Raw genomic sequence first — 7,538 nt, 5'->3', positions numbered from 1 at the left:
GCTTTGTTAGATAACAAAAAGGGCCATGTAAACCAAAACCCACCAGTGAGGGGAATAACAAACCCCAGTCCTGCAAGAGTCCCTCTACACCTTGTGTCAGACCTGGAGCCAATTTGCAGCAATATAATAATGTTGTCACTTGGAAAAAAAAGAGTTTGTGCTTTAAGGGAAGCAAAACTTTTGTCTACCTCAAGATGTACGACTTGTGTGACAAGAAGTATGGGTGTTATTTATATTTCTTGTATTTCCTCTAGAAAGAAAATGGTGCTAGGGGGTTTAAATTGCATTACAGTCCTGTCCTACTCGTACCTTGTGTTAATTTTTATATATTCCTTTTCATTATAATGTGCATATTTGTGTTGTCCAGTGTTGCACAAGTGTCTGCTTTGCTGTGTTCTTGTCAGTCAATAAATACCAGTTGTTTTTTAAGAATGTTCATTTCTGTCTTTCAGGGAACACCCCAGAAATACCTTTGCAGAACCCCATTCCTCCACATTCACATGATGTTATTCCCAGAGTTCTCCTTTTTGCACCCCCTGTGCAGGAGATAACTGGGAATGCCCATTCCTGCCCAACCATAAGGGCTGCCCAGGTGGGCTGAGCTCAGGTGTTCTGGCTTGATGTGACTGGTGAGCCAAACCTCATCCAGGACATGTCAGTGGCACCTTTCCTGGAGCAGCAAAACAAGTGATGCTCCTTTGCTCTGTCCTTTGCCTCTGTGCCACCTGTGGGTGTGGCAGCTTGTGCAGCTTGGGAACTGAGCTGATGGAAGTGGGGCCTCAAAGACGTGACTGCAAGGTGCCCTGTGCTCTGCAGGTTTTCCCTGGGGACGCTGTCTCAGGGGAGCTGTGGAGCCCCAGCTCAGTCTTTGCAGGGAGGGATGATGGATTGGCCTCGTGCTGCAGTGACCAGTGGCTCCTTGCCCTTCATCTTGGGCACACAGGAGCTGCTGGCTCCAGGTGGTCCCAAATAGCTCCTCCAGACCCTGGTTTGGCACCAGGCCACCATGGCATGGTGACATCTCCTCACGTTGTGGTGCTCAACACCACCACAAGGCCGAGGAAGGGCCTTGGCCATGGCTGTGTCCAGTGCTCAGACCAAGCTCAGTGTGGTTAAAGGGCACATCCAGAGCCAACGTGTGCCCAGAGCTTCCAGTCGTGGCCACACCAGAACCACTTCACACTGTGGTTTTCCTTCTGGTTGGGATCCTGTTACTTGGCCCCTCTTTCCCCAACCACCAGCTGAATCCTCTGCACAGAATTTCACTTCACAGAAGGGTGGTGTCAGCCCTAAATGCCAGCACGTGGCTGTCCTACTCTTGGGCCTGTACTGAGTGAAAGTGTCAGGAATACCCCCCAGAAGGGTTGGGTTCTCCTGGATAAAGCATCCCAGTGCACTGGGGATGATCAATATTTCAAAACACTCACAGTTCCTCTCCCAGCCCTCTTCCCACCCTGACTCTTCAGGCTCTACTCCACCTTTCCCCGTTGTTTCTAAGGTCTGCCCAGCAGACCTTTCTTTTCCCTGGAAAGCTAAAGCAGCAGTGGAGCTCTCTGGACAGGCTAAACTGGGTCAGTGGCATTTTCTTGGGGACTGGATGAGACCATGAGCAAACCCCACACTTTGTGTCTGTCACAGGCACTGGCACAGCTCAGGCTTGGGTTAGCCTGGGGACCCCAGGAATGTCCCTTCTCCCCCAAACCAGCACTACTGAAATGGGGTCACCACCATCCCTGGAGGTTCAGGGAAGCCACACAGGTCCCAGGCACCAGCCTCTTCAGCTGCTTCATGGGTGAGCATCAGGCTGGTTTTGTATCCTCAGTTATCCCCACTTAATGCTTCTCCTGCCCCAGTGTGGTACCTACAGAACCTCCTGGGTGGATGAAGGCTGCTGGCTCGAGTGATTTTTTGGGACAGACAGTGCATTAGGAATCACCACACATCCTGGCTATGCTGCCCTGGGAAGCAGCAGTGACTCCAAGCTCTCCTGGGTGCTCAGGGCACAGCACGAGGCCAACACGAGCTGGGCTTTAGAGGGATCAGGAAGAGGTGCTGAGGGGAGAGGTTTTGCTTCCCTGCTGGGGCCCAACTATCCCAGACCTTCAGCACAACCTTCCAAGACTTCTTTCGCCTTTCAGCTCTTCCAGGGCACCAACAGGCAGCAGGGCTGAGGTCCAAGGACTAAACAGGAATGTCAGGTCTTGCTGTGAGAGGGAAAGGTCCTAGAGGGAAAGGTCCTAGAGGGAAAGGTCCTTGAGGGAAAGGTCCTTGAGGGAAAGGTCCTAGAGGGAAAGGTGGGGAGCTGGGTGGCAGAACATGGATGGGGAGGTTTTCCACCCTTCCTCAGCAGTGTCACAACAGAGAGCCTGGGCACACAAGGGGCCAGCCCAGCCTTAGCAGGGGGATAGTTTTCCTGAGATTGTCTGTTCCTGGGAGAATGGTGATGTGAGGAATTTGTTTTCTTCATGGTGTTGAGTGGAGGGGTTGTGTGAGCGCTGGGTGAGTGCAGTGAAACCTCCTCGTGCTGCTTGTTGCTGTCACAGTGGGATTAAAATGTCATGGGAAAGAGCTCCTGGCAAAGCAGGCTGGTGGGATCCCTGCTCATTTGTGCGGCCATGCTGAAAATCCCTGCCCTTGCTGGCTGCAGGAAATCAGGACCTTTGGGGTTGGCTCCTGTGTTTTAGGAGATGGGCTGGGTTGGGGCAGACACACTGCAGCAGCTCCCAGCCATTCCTGCCACCTCTTCCCTGGGCAGTGGGGACTCCAGGGAGCTCTGTGAAGTCACAGGAGAGCAGCAGGACCCTGGACACAAAAAGGATTTTAAGGTCCCTTCCAACCAAAATATTTCTGTGATTCTATGAGAAAACACAAGTTAGTTTGCAAGTCACACCTTAAAAGTAGGAAATGCTGGAAATATCATTTATTGACACATCAGTGTCTTCCCAGCCAGGTTCCTTCTCTGAGCAGCACCATGGATGACCAAAGTACCATTGCTTTGGGAGCAAGCAGCTCAATGGAAACATTTAATAAATAGCATTGTTTCATGTCATCACTGGCAATCCCCAGTCAAGCAATTTTTCCCTCTCCTCCACAATTGCATCTAAATTATTGTGTCAATCCAACTCCCCCCACAGAGACAGCAGCAAAGTGTGAGCTGTGTCCATCACATGTCCCCACCACTGTCCCCGTCTCAAGCTGGCTGCTGAAACACCAGCTGAGGCTGTTCAGAGCCAGCATTTGCTCTGACCCATGGGGGTGATGGCTGGCTGAGATCCCTGTGCTCCCTGTACTGCTCCTGCAGAGCCTCCTCCCGTGCCCTGCTTTGTGCTGTGGCACAGCCAGGCCCCAGGACACGTCCCTGACCTGTCTGTGGGTGCTCCAGGCTCTGCTTTTCTAAACCTGACATTCCAGTGGCTTCCAGCCTAACCTTGGCTGTCTCAAGCTGCAGATCTGAGTGAGCCCAGGAAAGAAGGAGGCACCTCCCAGGGCATCTGTATTAAAGGTTTAGGACAAATGAACTCCACTCTGCTTTTTCCCAGCTTATACAAGTTTTAAATCCCACAGCCGTGCCTGGGACAGTGGCCTCTGCAACCTGTGCTGTTTGCTGATGACTTTCCTCTGCACTTGTCTGAAAGGTTTTGGGTAAAAGTTTCTGCCAGGCCTCATTTTTGAAATGCACAAAACCTTCTGCCAACTTTGCTGGGCCTGGCCTGGCTCTGATTTCCAGCCTTGTCCCAAGCCTTCGACGGAAACCTGGGATGTGAGTTTGGAGTGATCACCTCTGCCAGCTCCCAGCCAAAAATCCATTCCTGTCAGCATCCCCTGTGACACAGCAATTTGAAATATGAATGGCTATAGGTAAGACATCTTGGCAGCCACACAAGACAGAAATTACCCATCAAAATATAAATTGCTGAAATTTTTGTACCACTTTTGCCCATCAGAGGACAGAGCCACATCCCAAGTTTTCTGTACTTACTGATAATCTTTGTTTCCTACTAAGGTATTTTCCCACTGGAATTACATTTCTCTGCTCTTTTTCAACCCAAGGTTACAAATGTTTTCCAGAGGATTTTGGACATTCTTCTCCTTTTTGTCTTGGTTAGTGTCCTGGTTTAGAGACATAGATACCAGGTCTGTAGACTCTGATGATCTACCAGATCTTGATGATGTTGTCAATATCTGTTGGTGAAACATTTTGGATGCAGAAATAATTCCCAAGACTCCATGGGAAAGGTCCCAAAAGCACATTAGAAGTGCTCAGCTGCTGGTCCTGTTTTAGAGCCCTGGCAGAACCCTCACAGGTATTCTACCTACAGGGATGCTTTAGCTGAATGTACAACACAGCCCTTAGATTTTGTCATCTTTGCTCTATCCATTACCAGCTGCTTCCCTACAGCCCTACAAGCAGCTGGGAATGGATTTTGGCTGTGGGATCCCAGCCTCAGCATGTGCTGAGCCAGAAGACATTTGCTGCAGCACCAGGTGAAGTGCCATGTGCCAGGGAATGAGAGTTCTAACCTTTGCACCTCGACAGACCTGTGCTTATGCAGAGAAATTGTAGATAGCAAAACTCTGCTGAACAGCTCTGCTGTGTCCCACATCCCACAGCTGCATCCACTGCTCCAGGTGTTTCCTCTGCACAGTTTTCCTGGTCTCCATCTGACCCTGGTAGGTCTGGAGACACAGCTCAATGGATGGGCAGGATGGAGAATTGGGGAAGACAAGCCTATGCTGCTGAAATGTCTCCATAAGGTCTTGGATTCAGCTCTTGTTCATTAAATCAATTATTCTGAGTCACCTGCTGGCCCTTGGAAGGCTCTGCCGTGGATCTGATCCTGTTGTAGAGACACAATGCCCTGGTGTTGCCTCAGTTCCACCTTCTCCTTGCCTGCAGCCTGGGCTGATTTGGCTTTCCTCCAATGTCCTTTACCTCCCTTTGTTTCTCATCCAGTTTCTGTTCCCTCCCCCACCCTCGACTCAACCCAAATTCTTTCTTTCCCTCTTGCCAAAACCCACCTGCCTCTTCCATTTCTCTATCCCCTCTTGCTTTTAGCAGGGAAGTTATTCATGGCATTGCACTGCCCCAGGCAAACTCCAGCACAAAAATACCTTGGGAGCACGGGGGCATGGCTGGGGCGAGCAGGGCAGGCAGGGCCACAGCCCAGTCACACACACAGGCAGCTGGAAAGGGCCTTGTGTGGAAAGAGAGAAGTGTTGGGGGTCTCCCAGCTCCTGGTGTGGCCACAGCTATGGTTCACACTCATCTGCAGGGCCCTTCTCTCCAGGTTTTGGGAGTTGTGTTTGTCCTGAGGCGTCAGCAGGGCTGGTGTCAATACTCACAGTCACTCCCATTCCCATCAGGAATGGTGTCAGAGATGGAAACAGGAACTTGTCTCCTTTTGAGTATCTCAGCTGCAGTCCAAAATCAAGCTTGCTTTGGTTTTCCTCTCTTTCAGTCCTGGGACAAGTTCTCCTGGTGTTTAATCCCCACCCTGAATTCTGCAGGTCTAGAGAGGGAGGGGAGGAAACAGAGAAAAAGAAAAAGAGCAGCGAGTTCCTCTTGGCTAAGGAACTGTAGCATCACCCAGCTAAGGAGACAGCAGATCCACAGGGAGAGCAGGAGCCAGGACACAAGTGCAGATGAGGTGGGAAACCCTTTCCCAACCACGTTTGCCAGGACAGGCTTGCCTGTTTCCCTGGACAAGCCCAGCAGTAGGGAAGGCAGAGAAATAAATATCAGTAGCTTATACTGATCCAGACTGTGACTTTTGTGTTCTGCCTTGGGAGAGGGGGAGAAGGATCCCCTCCCTGCTATCCAAAAACACCCTGAGGTCACCTGAAACCAGCACATTTTCATTTTTTTTTTTAAACCTCCTTAAGCGCATTTCCCTCCCCTGTGCCGAGCTGCTCCCCGCGAGCGCCCAGGGGCTCCGGGGGCTCCAGCCCGTGCAGGTGCTGGGAGGATGGAGAGCTCTGCTCCCACCCCGGCTCCAGGAAGGATGGGGGGGCTGCTGGAGGGGGTGACACACGTCAGGAACCAGAGCTGCCAGCGTCAGGTCTCACATTTCGGCTGTGGAGGGAGCTGGGTCAGGTTTGAACAGGAGGTTTAGTCTGGGGCTCGTAGCCCAAGGTCAAATGAGATTTCTGTGAGACAGACAGTGACATGTCCCATGGGCTGCTTCGACAGAGATAACCCAACGCCCTCCCCAAGCCTCAGCAGAGGTTTGGGGATGAGCAGGATGGGCCACCCTCATGTCCTCTGAGCCAAAACTACAATGTCCCCTCCCCAGCTCTGCTGATGATGTCTTTGTGACTTTGGGCAGCTTCTCCAGGTCCTGCTCTGGTTTGGGCAGGACAGCACAAAGATGGCTCATAGGAGGCCTCCAGAGCTCACATAACACAGACATCAATTGCCTTTAGCATTAATAAGTGAGGGCATGTGCATTCCTGTGGAAGTTTTAGAGGATAAGTCTAAATTCCAGCTGAAGGAGAGATGTCCCAGTCTGCATCTGTGTGCAGGTGGAATCCAGTTTGGCCTAAAAGCAGCCTGGGGCTTGGGAAGAGTCATGAACACTGTAGGAGCACTTGATCCTGGGCTGTCTACCATTGCCATGATTTCAATAAAAATTCATGGAAACCTGCAAGAAGCTCCACTTCCACAGTGACTGAAGGGATTCTGAAGGGAAAGAGGACACCCTCACTGCCTCCCCCATCAGCTGTCACTGTGCTCTGGGCCAGTGCCTCAGCCTGTGAACGAGGCACAACTTTCCAACCTCATCTCCCTGGAAGTTTAACTCTGGCTGGTCTGGCTTGGTTCAGCACCTCCCTTGTGATGTCCTCATGGTCCTGAGGAGGATCTGTGACCTGTCATACAGTCACTTACAGACTGCTCAGGTTACCTCTGACTGTATTGCTCCTCCCAAATGATGAATTTGGTCATTTAAAAAGCAATCAAGTGTAAGAAAAGAAAAATGGAGATGAGACCAAAGAAGTGTGTAGTGACTGGAAGTTCCTTATTTCTCCTGTACTTCATTTCCTGCTTCTTTGATATGAAGAAAAGTAAATGTAGAGTGACTCACTTCTCAATTTTAATAATTCTCTGCTAATAAATGGAAATAGAATAACTTGTCAGTCTTCTCTGGGGCCAGAGTTGCAGACCAGTGATGTGAAGGTGCAGTTGCCTTCATCTGCAACACCCAGCTCCTTCCTGTCCCCTGGGGTTCCACACAAGATCTCCTGTGTTTTTGTACTGACTGGGCCAAGTCATTTGCTGCTGTGAAGTTAAAAGAAGAAGTCTGGGAAGCTTGGGGTAATTAGCAATGATGTTTAACAAACCTTGGCTTACTGGAGAAGTGGGGAGGAGGGGAAAAAAGTCCTGTGGAATCATGGGCTGGTTTCACTGATGCCCAGGAGATGATTGAAAAGCTGACAGGAGATAGAATATAAATCTGTGTAGCCTCAGCTGCAAACTGCTACCTCCATTCCCTGTTAGAGTAAACAGATCTTGGAAGTCTCTTTCTTCTAGGTCTGCCATT

This window comes from Parus major, chromosome 27, assembly GCF_001522545.3.
Source record: "Parus major isolate Abel chromosome 27, Parus_major1.1, whole genome shotgun sequence".
NCBI classification, from domain to species: domain Eukaryota; kingdom Metazoa; phylum Chordata; class Aves; order Passeriformes; family Paridae; genus Parus; species Parus major.
Note: the sequence above shows the minus strand (reverse complement) of the source record.